The following is a 14,627-nucleotide window of genomic DNA, read 5'->3' as shown; positions in this document are numbered from 1 at the left end:
TCAAATCGATTGATGGGTATTCTGCAATGCAGCCAGATAGGTGGATTCCCCGTTTTGAATATTACGGCCAGGACCTTTCCTTATCTGATTAGGTAATGAATAGTACAGTTAGGTTCAGATGAGAATCCTGGGTGAATTTGGTGTTATTGAGTTTTTCAAGCATCAATTCGTATTAGTGGATATTAAAGTGCATCAACACATTTTCCCACCACCAGGAATGTCAATGTAATGGAATGACCTTTGAGAAATGTACCTGTCTGTTGAAAATTGTGTCTCTTCAGTTGTTCTTGTTCCAATCATTGCCTCTACTAACAGGTTCTGAAGGCCATGGCAACAAGTGCTCTAACAATGTTCCTGTCCAAATAGAAAATCAATTTGACCAGGGTCAATAGCAGTAAGGAGAATCTAAAGATCACCAACAATGGTCTGACGAGGAGAGATCAATACCTTCCTTTTATTAGCATTTACTCTCTCTCTCATTCTTTTTCTCTGTATTTCTCTTCATTTTTCATCCCTCTCTTAATATGTCTGTCCTTGGCTTCGATACATCTCGCTATCCCCCCTGTTTCTGCCATGACATCTTCATAAAAGGTTTACAAGTTTCACGTGAAACACACGGATAGTACTAAACTAGAATAAGAAAGCATTTACAGTTTCAGGTGAAACACACGGATAGTACTAAACTATAATAAGAAAGCATTTACAGTTTCAGGTGAAACACACGGATAGTACTAAACTATAATAAGAAAGCATTTACAGTTTCAGGTGAAACAAACTATAATAAGAAAGCATTTAGTTTCAGGTGAAACTAAACTAAACTATAATAAGAAAGCATTTACAGTTTCTGGTGAAACACACGGATAACAGTACACACTGATAAAAACTATAATAAGAAAGCATTTACAGTTTCAGGTGAAACACACGGATAGTACTAAACTATAATAAGAAAGCATTTACAGTTTCAGGTGAAACACTAAACTATAATAAGAAAGCATTTACAGTTTCAGGTGAAACACACGGATAGTACTAAACTATAATAAGAAAGCATTTACAGTTTCAGGTGAAACACACGGATAGTACTAAACTATAATAAGAAAGCATTTACAGTTTCTGGTGAGTGAATTGTTAATTCCATTGCTACTGGAGAAATTAAGAAAAATGGAAATGGTTTTGTAGCCTAAACTAAATTCAATTTAGGCTTGCAGGGGGGAAAGGAATGAGAGTTCTCTGAAGATAGAGAGGATTTTGAAACCTGGAAATTAGAGTAGGTGAGGAGAAGCACAAAGTGAAAGTTTTCGTGCCAACAAAGCCCTTTTCACTATAACCCCAGTTGTCAAACACCCTGCTGACAGAGGCTTGCTGACAGTGTGACTGTGGCTGAGGGAGAGGAATGGCTCTGATGTGGCTCAAGAGTACTTCCTGTTTCCTAGTCTACTTTATTGAGCCTATGTGATCAGAATCTACATCTCATATAAACATCCCTGTGGTTAACAGAACAAACCTGGCTAAACCATTAGCATCCCAAACAGACACACACACACATCCCTGTGGTTAACAGAACAAACCTGGCTAAACCATTAGCATCCCAAACAGACACACACACACATCCCTGTGGTTAACAGAACAAACCTGGCTAAACCATTAGCATCCCAACACACACACACACTGACGCATGCACGCACAGACACACAAACACTTATCAACCAGGGGCCCTTAGCAATTTTCACAATTTCACTCTCAGCCCCTGAGGTAAACCAGTTTAATGTTCAAAGGTGTCAAATGGAGCATGTTGAAGTAATTGCCTCTCAGAATGTCAGAGTGGAGAACTGACCTCACTGTTTACATCCGAATGATGGTAACAAACACTTTTCAAGCTTTCTGAAGTGGATAATCAAGCATGTGTGAGATAGATATACATTAGCCTAGATCAGTAAAGCCTATTTAAATAAATCAGACAATAATCCTGTTATATGTTTATGGCATCCCTATCACTAGCTATCAGTATAATCAGGGTTGAGAAGCCCAGTGGGTGCAGTGCAGACAACTTCACACATTGTCTCTAATCCCAGCTGTAGAAACACTTGGCCAACAGGAGTGTGCTCCTGTCACTCAGAAGGTGTGAACAAAAAGCTTCCATCTCTCCAAATTCCTCATAGTTCCCCGTGTTTTAGAAGAACGCGGTTGTGTTGGTTCCCCGTGTTTTAGAAGAACGTGGTTGTGTTGGTTCCCTGTGTTTTAGAAGAACATAGTTGTGTTGGTTCCCCGTGTTTTAGAAGAACGTAGTTGTGTTGGTTCCCCGTGTTTTAGAAGAACGCGGTTGTGTTGGTTCCCCGTGTTTTAGAAGAACGTGGTTGTGTTGGTTCCCTGTGTTTTAGAAGAACATAGTTGTGTTGGTTCCCCGTGTTTTAGAAGAACGTGGTTGTGTTGGTTCCCCGTGTTTTAGAAGAACGTGGTTGTGTTGGTTCCCCGTGTTTTAGAAGAACGTAGTTGTGTTGGTTCCCGTGTTTTAGAAGAACGTAGTTGTGTTGGTTCCCGTGTTTTAGAAGAACGTAGTTGTGTTGGTTCCCGTGTTTTAGAAGAACGTGGTTGTGTTGGTTCCCCGTGTTTTAGAAGAACGTAGTTGTGTTGGTTCCCGTGTTTTAGAAGAACGTGGTTGTGTTGGTTCCCGTGTTTTAGAAGAACGTGGTTGTGTTGGTTCCCCGTGTTTTAGAAGAACGTAGTTGTGTTGGTTCCCCGTGTTTTAGAAGAACGTGGTTGTGTTGGTTCCCCGTGTTTTAGAAGAACGTAGTTGTGTTGGTTCCCCGTGTTTTAGAAGAACGTAGTTGTGGTGGTTCCCCGTGTTTTAGAAGAACGTAGTTGTGTTGGTTCCCGTGTTTTAGAAGAACGTAGTTGTGTTGGTTCCCCGTGTTTTAGAAGAACGTAGTTGGGTTGGTTCCCGTGTTTTAGAAGAACGTAGTTGTGTTGGGTTCCCGTGTTTTAGAAGAACGTAGTTGTGTTGGTTCCCCGTGTTTTAGAAGAACATAGTTGTGTTGGTTCCCCGTGTTTTAGAAGAACGTGGTTGTGTTGGTTCCCCGTGTTTTAGAAGAACGTGGTTGTGTTGGTTCCCCGTGTTTTAGAAGAACGTAGTTGTGTTGGTTCCCCGTGTTTTAGAAGAACGTAGTTGTGTTGGTTCCCCGTGTTTTAGAAGAACGTAGTTGTGTTGGTTCCCCGTGTTTTAGAAGAACGTAGTTGTGTTGGTTCCCCGTGTTTTAGAAGAACGTAGTTGTGTTGGTTCCCCGTGTTTTAGAAGAACGTAGTTGTGTTGGTTCCCGTGTTTTAGAAGAACGTGGTTGTGTTGGTTCCCGTGGTTGTGTTGGTTCCCGTGTTTTAGAAGAACGTAGTTGTGTTGGTTCCCGTGTTTTAGAAGAACGTAGTTGTGTTGGTTCCCGTGTTTTAGAAGAACGTGGTTGTGTTGGTTCCCGTGTTTTTGAAGAAGAACGTGGTTGTGTTGGTTCCCCGTGTTTTAGAAGAACGTGGTTTGTTCCCGTTGGTTCCCGTGTTTTAGAAGAACGTGGTTGTGTTGGTTCCCGTGTTTTAGAAGAACGTAGTTGTGTTGGTTCCCGTGTTTTAGAAGAACGTGTTGTGTTGGTTCCCCGTGTTTTAGAAGAACGTAGTTGTGTTGGTTCCCCGTGTTTTAGAAGAACGTGGTTGTGTTGGTTCCCCGTGTTTTAGAAGAACGTGGTTGTGTTGGTTCCCCGTGTTTTAGAAGAACGTGGTTGTGTTGGTTCCCCGTGTTTTAGAAGAACGTGGTTGTGTTGGTTCCCGTGTTTTAGTTGTGTTGGTTCCCGTGTTTTAGAAGAACGTGGTTGTGTTGGTTCCCGTGTTTTAGAAGAACGTAGTTGTGTTGGTTCCCGTGTTTTAGAAGAATGTAGTTGTGTTGGTTCCCCGTGTTTTAGAAGAACGTGGTTGTGTTGGTTCCCGTGTTTTAGAAGAACGTTTTAGGTTGTGTTGGTTCCCGTGTTTTAGAAGAACCCCCGTGTTTTAGAAGAACGTTGTGTTGGTTCCCGTGTTTTAGAAGAACGTGGTTGTGTTGGTTCCCGTGTTTTAGAAGAACGTAGTTGTGTTGGTTCCCCGTGTTTTAGAAGAACGTAGTTGTGTTGGTTCCCGTGTTTTAGAAGAACGTGGTTGTGTTGGTTCCCCGTGTTTTAGAAGAACGTAGTTGTGTTGGTTCCCCGTGTTTTAGAAGAACGTTTGTGTTGGTTCCCCGTGTTTTAGAAGAACGTAGTTGTGTTGGTTCCCCGTGTTTTAGAAGAACGTAGTTGTGTTGGTTCCCGTGTTTTAGAAGAACGTGGTTGTGTTGGTTCCCCGTGTTTTAGAAGAACGTAGTTGTTTGGTTCCCGTTTTTAGGTTCCCCGTGTTTTAGAAGAACGTGGTTGTGTTGGTTCCCGTGTTTTAGAAGAACGTAGTTGTGTTGGTTCCCCGTGTTTTAGAAGAACGTAGTTGTGTTGGTTCCCGTGTTTTAGAAGAACGTGGGTTGTGTTGGTTCCCGTGTTTTAGAAGAACATAGTTGTGTTGGTTCCCGTGTTTTAGAAGAACGTAGTTGTGTTGGTTCCCGTGTTTTAGAAGAACGTGGTTGTGTTGGTTCCCGTGTTTTAGAAGAACGTGGTTGTGTTGGTTCCCCGTGTTTTAGAAGAACGTGTTGTGTTGGTTCCCGTGTTTTAGAAGAACGTAGTTGTGTTGGTTCCCGTGTTTTAGAAGAACGTGGTTGTGTTGGTTCCCGTGTTTTAGAAGAACGTGGTTGTGTTGGTTCCCGTGTTTTAGAAGAACGTGGTTGTGTTGGTTCCCCGTGTTTAGAAGAACGTGGTTGTGTTGGTTCCCCGTGAAGAACGTGGTTGTGTTGGTTCCCGTGTTTGTAGAAGAACGTAGTTGTGTTGGTTCCCCGTGTTTTAGAAGAACGTGGTTGTGTTGGTTCCCGTGTTTTAGAAGAACGTGGTTGTGTTGGTTCCCGTGTTTTAGAAGAACGTGGTTGTGTTGGTTCCCCGTGTTTTAGAAGAACGTGGTTGTGTTGGTTCCCGTGTTTTAGAAGAACGTTTGTGTTGGTTCCCGTGTTTTAGAAGAACGTGGTTGTGTTGGTTCCCGTGTTTTAGAAGAACGTGGTTGTGTTGGTTCCCGTGTTTTAGAAGAACGTGGTTGTGTTGGTTCCCGTGTTTTAGAAGAACGTAGTTGTGTTGGTTCCCGTGTTTTAGAAGAACGTGGTTGTGTTGGTTCCCGTGTTTTAAAGAACGTAGTTGTGTTGGTTCCCGTGTTTTAGAAGAACGTAGTTGTGTTGGTTCCCCGTGTTTTAGAAGAACGTAGTTGTGTTGGTTCCCCGTGTTTTAGAAGAACGTAGTTGTGTTGGTTCCCCGTGTTTTAGAAGAACGTAGTTGTGTTGGTTCCCCGTGTTTTAGAAGAACGTAGTTGTGTGTGCTGAAGAAGTGCACTTCAAGTCCCCTCCACCAACAGCTGCCAGTTTCCCTACAGCTCGTTTTGACCTGACATAGTACACCACTAATGTAGGGGTTACATTTATGACAGATATGTCCCGCACGCACTGTTGTCTGCTTCAAACTATGTTGTCAAACACAATCACTATTATATTACTATCAGTGAAAAACTAGGATGTTGAGCTGTAAGCATTTCGTTGGACGATGTATACCATGTGTATTCTGTACATACGACTAATAAAACTCTAAACTGATTCAAACCACATCTTTTGACATGAAGGTGTAATAAGCTGGCATTAACGAACGCAGCTGTTAACGCTGTCATCTTATTAAATCAATCATTTGAATGACAAAGGCTTGTTTATATCAAGACTTTTAGATGAACAGTAACTATCAGCCAATAAACTCACTGTGGTATATAGTACAGCAGAGAGTAACCGTCTTCCTGAGGGAAGCGTCCAACATGTGGTCAGAATAATGTGATGATTGTTATGTTACAGTAGTAGTGGTTGTCTGCACTGCATACTGCCAAACTGGCCAGAGAATCAGGGAAAGTTTGAAGCCTGAGTTCTTTTTAATCCCCGTAGACAGACTACACACACAGACAACACACACAGAGGACGTCCACACAGACCGAGGGAGGGTGTTTCTCTTGGCACAGGGGTACAGTAAGTGCCAGCCTGCCATGCCAGTGGTAGGAAGAAACCTCTAAACGCCTGTTGGTGTCAATAACACTGGGCATCTCAATATACCATCAGGGTACTAAGTAGAATATAAAACACCTACTGTCACCTGCTGCTGGTCTTGCGGTGTGACTATATACCCAGTTTATATATGTACCCATGCAGGAAGTACATTTGCATCTCAACACTAGAGTAATGTCACTGTTATAAAAATTGAGTGCCAAATACTAGATAATATTAATTTCATTGACTATAAATAAAATAAAAAACGGTTGTGCTTGAAGAGAATAGACAAACAAAATCTTTGCAAGAGGCCAATGCGCTAATCTCTACATTTGTCTTGGAAGTGTAAAAGCTTATTTATAGTAATACCATGCCAAGTCTGTCTTCTTATCCATAATACATGTGTGGCTTTTTGAAAAGCCTACAATGTGAAATAGGAAGGAATTAATATACTTCTCAGTAAAAACTGAGAACTAATGGCAAACGCAGGGCAGCAAGCGAGATGCACAGCATTCAACTTTGAATTGATCCCCCACATTGTAACTGCTGCATTGCAATATATTAAATTGCCTAACTATGCAGAAACTTTGATTCAGCGCTCCAACTAGTTGAAGCAGCATACACCTATCATCCGATAGCGGTCTCCCTGCAACCCATGTGCCCTATCACCCTAGTCGAATTTTTTAACTGTGACGTTGAGAACCACGGCTACTATCTTCCTAATCAATATTCCCCCCAAAATTTGGTCCATTCCTCAAAGCGACTGTTCGACGCCCGCCTTCCTCGCATGGCGGTGCTGCGGCATAATTTGTATTTTTTTAAGACATATCAATGAAGTTTCGGGAAAATGTGCCTATAGCAACCCAAACCCACACCTCAATACCATTCGAAATAAACGGACCCGTCGACATGAAGACGCAACTTTCTACTTTCGCTGATGAAGGAGTCTGGAGACCACTTACCTTAGAAGACCATCCATGAATAGCAGTCCGTCGTTAGGCTACTGTTGAATTGAAACTCGTTGGATTTGTGCAGTGCGGCTCCACCACCTCAGAAAAACCCGCATTTAATAAAGAATTTACATAAAATGAATACGTCTTGGTAAACCCTCAAAACAAATTGTATTCAAAACTGAGGAGCTCTGAGGCGCGTTCTCTACCGTGCACGAATATTCCCAGACGTAGTACGTTGTTGCTATTCTGACTATGCACCCAGACCCACTCCTTTTCTCCGGTAAAATGTTGAGGAGGAGTGACAGATCGGGCAAGCAGCTGCGCTATGGTCTCTGGGACATGTAGTGCGTAATTGCACTCAGAACGTGGAGATCGTTCCCACTGGAAACAGATGTCAATTCAACGTCTATTCCACGTTGGTTCAATTTAATGTCATTGAAATGACGTGGAAACAACGTTGATTCAACCAGTTGATTCAACACACATTCAATGGGAAATATATAGTAATGCAATGTAGAGTAATGTATAGTCAATGTATTAGGCTAGATCTAACATGTTATACATTATTATAATGGTATTTAATTGTTTTAGAACCACTTTTATTTGCAGAACAAGATACCTTGATAGATGAGTATTAAGAACACAGGGTAGCCTACACAAAGACAATAGCTGTAGTCTGTCCGTCTTCAACAAGCCTATATGGGTATTTTGGTGAGTGAGCCCTCCTTTGGCTAATAAATGAAGTATGACAATGACAGTCATCTTTGGCTTCCTGATAATCCCCTCATAGGCTGATTGAAAGAATAATTCAGCATGGCCATAACTTATATTTAGGCACTAAAAGTTGATAAAAACAGTAGAAAATAATATACAAACACCCCTTACTGTTATTTAACCTTTATTAGGAATTGACCCCTTCCTGGTCAATTCCGCTACATTGTTTCTTTGAGCCTGCCCCCTCCCTGCTTATGACTTGGTCCTCTGACTGAACGGGACATTGAGTTTAGGGCTGCAACAGGGCTTGGGGAGTGGTGAATACTGTATGAATCAAAATAAAGCCTGTTACTTACACTTCTTAATAGAAAAATGGACATTAATGGCGAGGGTGTGGGAATGTCATAAAACCCCTTTTAACACTATTTATCACTTTGATGAATAGAGTATAGCTAAAAATAAAAGCATTTTATTTCCGCAAAACTGAAAAAGAGACGATGGCAGCTTGGAAATGTTCTTTTGTGCAATATTTTGGTGACGTATGTTGTCATATACAATGTTTTCTCACAGTCACAACCCACCACAGCTCTTATCATTGTACTGTATGCGTAATGTAGCCTGCCTACATTTATTTATGGTTCAGAGGACACAGAGGCCGTGGCAGAATATATCTACCATATTTCTTGGTACGTTAGACATGAAGGTGGGGCTATCTATCTGAGTTTAAATTAAGTGTACCATGAATGGATTTGATTAATGAATACTGCTACATTCACCCACTGCTTTTCATTATAACCCAATGTCATATTGTTTGACATTTTCTGCTTGGAAATCAGTTTTGACAACTTTTCTTGGTTAAATCAGGAAAATGCCTGTGTTAATAAAGCACTATGTAGGCGACACATGGAGTAGAACCCCATGAAAAGACTCAAACACGAACGGCATCTGACAAACCACCGACAGTATCATTTGAATAAAAGTGTTTTGCATTGTGTGCATTCTTGTATAGTTGACCCTTTCCACCTGCTTCTAGAAGCAAACAACTGTAGCTTGCCTTATACTCTACTTCCTCACTCGCCATTAATTTGATTATGTGACTTGTCAGTTTGATTGTCTATTTTAAAGACACACCTCTGCTTTATTGACTCAGAGCATGACACTGTCTGTGTGTGTGTGTGTGTGTGTGTGTGTGTGTGTGTGTGTGTGTGTGTGTGTGTGTGTGTGTGTGTGTGTGTGTGTGTGTGTGTGTGTGTGTGTGTGTGTGTGTGTGTGTGTGTGTGTGTGTGCGTGTATTTACCTCTGCTATATTAAATTAGATCATGACAGATTGCCCCAGATGGTCGGTCCTCTCCAACCTAACTTAATTTTACACACCAACATCATCAGTCAGTAGATTAGCAGAGATTGTCAGTAGCGATTTCCTCTCAGTTACAGTAATCAATCATGTCATGTTATTCAGTTGCTAGTGTTTATTGAATATTAATTAAGAGAATAGCATAAAATGTGAGCTATAGATGCACGAAAAAAAACTGAAATTATACAAAATATTTGGGAATTTAGGATACACATGGATAATTATTGTTTATTATGACCAGTGGAAATGTAATAGGCCTATAGCCAATACTGAGAGAACTTAATGGAAATAGAGCTGCCGCCGCCATCTTTGCTTCCTTAGTGGTGGAACTTCCAGTAGCCAATTCTTCACACTTCGGCTTCAGTTACTTGCAGTAGCTAGCTAACTTGACCCACCGTTTAACGATGAGTTCTTCATGACAAACTAGTAGCATATACTAGTACACTCTTAGAAAAATAGGTTCCAAAAGGATTCTTTGTCTGCCCCCATAGGAGAACCCTTTTTGGTTCCAGGTAGAACCCGTTTTGGTTCCAGGTAGAACTATTTTGGGTTCCACGTAGAACCCTTTGTGGAAAGGGTTCTACCTGGAACCAAAAAGGGTTCTTCAATTATTTTTAATCTAAGAGTGTAGCATATAATATGTTCAGTAAAGGTTGAACGTTTTTTTAGAGCTGCAATGTACTGATAATCAACCTTTTACGGTCCGAGTACAGTTGTGGCACATTACGATCTACACCCACCTCCAAACTATCCATCTCTTCAACCTTTTCATGAAGAAACCCCGAAACGATCACGTTTGCTCCTTCCACTTTGTGGACAAGAACACTACAGTAGGCCTGCGGCAGATGAAACTGGATGTCTTGATGGTAGTGAGAGGTAAGTCAAGTGAGAGGTAAGTTCATTCAGAGATGGAAGAGGAAGTGATACACCCCACTCATAGTTTTTTACTGGTTCAATGAAAGTCAATGACCTAAGTAGACCAGACCCAGCTGCTACTGCATTGGTGTCTATGGAGACAAACCCACTTAAGTAAACCAGAACATACTTTTTCTGGACAATTGTAAATGGCTTGAGTGAGCTATCTATAATTTATCCACCATTTTTGGGTCAGTGGCCATAACAAAGGGAATTTAAATAAAGGTGCCTAGAAATTGTTTTGCCAATAGAAATCTCCAGAGCTAAATATTAAGAATTATAAACTGGGTAGTTTGGCTCCTAGATGCTGATTGGCTGAACGCTGTGGTATAGTTAAGCAATAAGTCCTGAGGTGGTGTGGCACATGGCCAATATACCACGGCTAAGGGCTGTTCTTATAAGTGACACAACGCAGAGTGCCTGGATACAGCCCTTAGCCGCTTTATATTGGCCATATACAGTACCACTAACCCCCGAGGAGCCTTATTGCTATTATAAATTGCTTACCAATGTAATTAGAACAGTAAAAAAGTAGTTTCGCATCGTACCTGTGGTATATTTTCTCTTATATACTGAGTGGTTTGATCCCTGAATGCAGATTTTGTTTTTCAAATAAAAAATGTACCTTTATTTAACGAGGCAAGTCAGTTAAGAATAAATTCTTATTTACAATGACGGCCTACACTGGTCAAACCCGGACAACGCTGGGCCAAATGTGCACCGCCCTTTGGGACTCCCAATCACGGCCGGTTGTGATTGGCTGACAGCCGTGGTATATCAGACTTGAAAGCAGTTTATAATAGCAATAAGGCTCCTTGGGGGTTTGTGGTATATGGCCAATATACCACGACTAAGGGCTATATCCAGGCACTCTGCGTTGTGTCACTTATAAGAACAGCTCTTAGCCATGGTATATTGGCTATATACCACACCCCCTCAGGTCTTATTACTTAAATATAGGACTCTGGAAATCCCTGATTACGCTTGTACTGTAGGTGTTGTCATTGTGACATTAGCTAGCATAGCTCATGCCCAGGAACACGTCTAACGAAGTTGTAGTCATGACATTTTCAGCTACTTAAGACATTGTCTCTAATCTAGATTTTGCCTTTAGATTTCGAGAAAATTAACAATTTAGGATCAATTTTTTACTTCTCCCATTGACTTCCCAAACCCTGGTTTGTCGAGTCTGTTGGTCCTCTGGGTTTCAGAACTCTGTAGTCATCATTTCAATAAGGTGAACATGATTTGACAAAGCCTACCTAAGTTTGTACATATTATAAAGTAGGCTGTCAGTAGCACTGAATTATAGCCTAATTAATCCTATTGTAGCGATCCTTGTTACAATTCCCACCAAGTGGGATAACCCTATTGGCGCAATACGTGGGGTGTTTGCCTTTCGCGCTAGGGACCCTGGTTAGCTTCCCTGCCCTGCCGTTCGCTACATTGGTGCCAGAAGTGGGATGATGTACTGGTTCAATGAGGCCATTGCAACACACGGCCCAAACTTTTAAAGGGGTCTGAGTAGTCGAAACAAGAGGATGTTCCTTCTGGTTTGGAGGGGGCAGTGTGGTGAGCCTTGCTATATGAGCCACATTACAATTCCCACCAAGTGGGTTAAGCCTATTGTTTCAATGTGCAGACTGTTCACGCCAGCACCCTGGGTTTGCTTCCCTGACCCACCGTTCACTACACTGGGCTATCTACAACATATTCACCCACACACCAAAGACAATTTAAAGAGCCACTGAACATGCTGATTGGCATTGGTGTTTTTCTGTTACTCATAAGAAAAACGAGATTTCAGTCTTGGGGGTGTGTTTCCTGACTGGCTCTGCATTTGGTTAATTATGTTTTTCCCCCATGAGACACTGTAGATGAGGAAGTCTGTCTCACTGTCTATGCTATTGGACAGAGAGCAATCACTGCAGCTGTTCACCCCATATTAGTGGGCAAATGGAAATCATATAATCAAAACCCAACCTTCATTACCAGTTGTGACACATGGATGTTCCAAACTCCATTTAAGACGAGACTGACTTTATGGCCCAAATGATCCTACTTACACTTTGTAGTCAATTTTGACACTAGAATAACTGATACTGACTCGAATAGATGCCGTTTTCAAAGGGATTCGTTGCTTTTTAAATGCAGTCACTCGTTAAATATATGTTAAAACTATGTTCACACACCATGCAAAGTTCTAAGCCGATAAATTATTTGAATGATCCATTTGTAATATTAGTCATGTTTTGTCCATTACTGCCATCTAGTGTGTGCAGAATGAGCAATTAGTGAAAGTGACATAGGAAGCTTTTACTTGTGTTATCTGCTACTCCCCTCTAGCGATGAACATTATTTGTGAGAGTATTCAGTAAATTTTCAAATGATCTATAGATCTGTCAATATGCTCATAGGCTGTTCTGAGACCGTACCTGCGACTGAACACATTCTCCGGAGGTGAAAGTAAGTAAAGCAGATCTGTATGTATTCAAAATTAGCCTCTCTGCAGTGACACACCCACCTGGTAGTGTCATATTAAAATGAATCAACATCAACCACCCCCTAGAAACAATGACACTGGGTCTGTGTGCCAGGAGTCTGCTCAACCTAGAAACAGTAACAGAACAGTTTAAAAACGGTGAACACACTCTTGTAGAATATGCGCTCGAGACGTTCCTGAACAGCGCCCAGGTTGAAAAGTCATCGTTGCGAAAATATGGCGGCATACGGTCAGCGGTGGTGCTGAAGCAGTCAATAACATTGTTGTGCAGATTTGTCCATTTTAATCCAATGTTCGTTCCACACGGTAAGAAAGTAAGTTGTCTACTTGAGCCATGTGAATATAAAATTTTCTAGCGAGCAGAATGTACTTTTATTCATTCTATGAAAGGGAAGCAACCCTCTCCTGTAGGACAAATAATGCATCTCTCATTTCACAGATGCTCACAGACAATCACGGTATCGTTTAATGTTATCTGTGCAACCAGTCATTTTTTAGCAACATTTCTTCATATTGTTGATATAGACAGATTTAGCAAGGTTATTCGTTTCTAGCTAGCGACCTTAAATATCTCGCCTAATAAACGTTGAGATTTGGTAGATCGAGATTGTCATTCAGCTTCTTGCTTGACTGGCAACAACCGTTAAATGCTAATGTTAGAATGCTATTGCTGTAAACTCAATATTTGGCAAGCATCATCAAGCAATGTGTTATATGACTGTTTATTCCAGATTTACAAACCATATATACACTATTAATTAACTGATTATGTAGGCCTATAATCTACTGCATAGCATGTGTAGCCACAAGGCGCATTCCATAATTAAGAGGCTCGCTGAAATAAGTAACGGTTGGCATGTAATTTACAGATATTTTTTCTCTTCTGAATGGGTGAAGTTAATCTATATTTCTTATTCCGGTGATGGATCAATCCCCACACAGCGATGCATCCCCTGTTAATGTGACGTTCCTTGTTGGTGTCCTGCAGGGAGTTCCTGGTCATGGTTGGATCGGAGAAGGCCAGATCTACCAGTATAAAGTGTGAGGTGATGACAGAAGTGAAACATGACCAGTCTGAACCACTGGTGGACATTACATTTAGTAAGTAGAATAAAGTTGACTTTTACCGAAGCTTTACATAATATAGGCCTACGGTAGGTCTATATTGCCAGTTGTCACCAATCCTGTTACTGGAGAGATATAGGGTGCAGGCTTTTGTTCCAGACCAGTATTTACAAAAGCATAATTAGCCTACATAATAGTAATTAGCTTATTGGATTCTTTGGGGTCCTCACCATTTGGTACCAAGTAGCTGAGTTCCCGATTTGGTTTTGTGTAACTTTTATCCTGCCTCAGCTCAACGAGTGCTTTACCCTCTTCCCTACAGTGGATGGAGAAAGGCTAATGATGAAGGGAGCGAGACTGACCATCAAGGAGATGCTGACAGCACTGCAGTCCCGATGTGTAGCCAAGGACCCCCAGGCCAAAATTACAGCCAAGAAGTAGTCCCACCCTCAGTAATGTGTATTTGTAAATGTTTATAATAAAATACTTTAATTGAACTATTCTGTGTTGGTTTTCACTCAATTACAGAATTTATTGAATGGTTTTACGTTTAGCGAAGTTGTATTGTGTGCATTTTCACTTTTTTAAGTTATTTAGGTTTGATGACATAAGACTTATTTGAAGTGAAAATTATTTTATTTTTTTCTGCCAAGTTTAAGATAATCTTTGTCCACTCTATGTAGGCTATTAGATTGTATTATCTCCCCCTGTCATAGTTTTGGAGCATGTGATTTGTCAACTATTTGCAGAGTAATAGACACTCTTTTACGCGTTTGAAAGGACATTGTGAAACGCATAGCCTCTGACATAGTAAGCTAAACGTAATTTGGCACAGTAGTAGATGTGGCACTCAAAAACCTTTCACCCATTCTAGCATTATTCCATCCGTCGAAAATTGAGGAACTACATACAGTGACGTTCGTGACTGTGATTGGGTAGTTTTAGAATGCGCGAGCCAGAGAGATCCCTTTAAAA

The 14,627-nt window shown here is 41.1% G+C and overlaps 1 protein-coding gene across 4 annotated transcripts in view; it reads right to left on the bottom strand.

Moving 5' to 3' along the window:
* The window catches only part of LOC115128643 (phosphoprotein associated with glycosphingolipid-enriched microdomains 1-like), a 90,973-nt gene extending 83,607 nt beyond the window's left edge, over positions 1-7,366 (bottom strand). For all 4 annotated transcript variants that reach the window (XM_029658684.2, XM_029658687.2, XM_029658686.2 and 1 more), the window contains exon 1: positions 7,111-7,366. The gene's annotated coding sequence lies outside the window, so the exon portion shown is untranslated. The remainder of the gene's footprint in view (positions 1-7,110) is intronic.
* Positions 7,367-14,627: the final 7,261 nt, after the last annotated feature.

The sequence above is a fragment of the Oncorhynchus nerka genome, linkage group LG4, assembly GCF_034236695.1.
Source record: "Oncorhynchus nerka isolate Pitt River linkage group LG4, Oner_Uvic_2.0, whole genome shotgun sequence".
Taxonomy (NCBI): domain Eukaryota; kingdom Metazoa; phylum Chordata; class Actinopteri; order Salmoniformes; family Salmonidae; genus Oncorhynchus; species Oncorhynchus nerka.
Note: the sequence above shows the minus strand (reverse complement) of the source record. Positions and strands in the feature narration are given on the sequence as shown.